At 45.1% G+C, this 957-nt stretch overlaps 1 protein-coding gene across 1 annotated transcript in view; it reads left to right on the forward strand.

Moving 5' to 3' along the window:
* L3MBTL4 (l(3)mbt-like 4 (Drosophila)) overlaps positions 1–957 on the forward strand; it is a 303,733-nt gene that overhangs the window by 49,192 nt on the left and 253,584 nt on the right. The window lies entirely within an intron of this gene.

Below are 957 nucleotides of genomic sequence, written 5' to 3' on the forward strand. Positions count from 1 at the left end.
CTGCTGTTTCTGTACTGATGAAAATCAGTGTGTGGGCCAATCTTTTTATAAAATTATGCATATATATATAAAAAAATTAACAAACTGTGACCTTTTGGTTCATGGGATGACATTCAACCAACTGAATCACACCAGCCAGGCAACTCCCTTTGTTCATAGTTTCTGTAGGCCTATACCTGGGCTTGAAGACAAGAAAAATAATTATGGTCAATGGAAAACATTGGTTCATGGCCATGTTTTGTTTGTTTGTTTTTAAAGGCATGCTGCAGAATTGTGACATGTCCATGATGCCATGAACTCCTGATAGTAGTAACAGATAACAAGAAGCTAAGCCCTTAGAAGCAATTCCGTATTCTATCTAATAAAAGACAAAAAGGATAATTGACCATACCTTCACTACGCTTCCCATTGGCTAATCAGGGTGATATGCAAATTAACTGCCAACAAAAATGGCGGTTAATTTGCAAACATAGGCACCATGATGAGAAGCGAAAGGGAAGGACGGAAGAGCAGTGATCGGAAACCCAGGCGGTAGGCAAGAGCTGGGAGCCGCCTTTGCCCTTCCCCTGAGCCCTGGATCAGAGAACCAGGGCGCCTTTGCCCACCCCCAGCCGGTGATCTCGAAGGCCCCCTGATCTGCAATCCCGAAGGGAGAGCCCTGGCCGCAGACACGGTGGCACCCTGGGCACCCAGGCACCCCAGCACCTGACATGCAAAGGTCGGGGATGAAATGACTTTTCCCAACCACATCTGCAAATATCCTGGGGAGGGCATCACTGAAGAGTTCACAACAACTCTCTTACTTGGCAAGGAAGAAAACAGTTGGCAACGGAAACAATCCCTTACATCAAAGTTAAGGTCCCTCTGAGTAAAAAAGAATATTTCCAATGTAAAGGAGGGAGCAGGCAAAAATAATAGGTTCTCATGACTTCCACTGAAGTTTGAGCATATGACAGC

The sequence above is a fragment of the Myotis davidii genome, unplaced genomic scaffold (genome assembly GCF_000327345.1).
Source record: "Myotis davidii unplaced genomic scaffold, ASM32734v1 scaffold96, whole genome shotgun sequence".
Lineage (NCBI taxonomy): Eukaryota > Metazoa > Chordata > Mammalia > Chiroptera > Vespertilionidae > Myotis > Myotis davidii.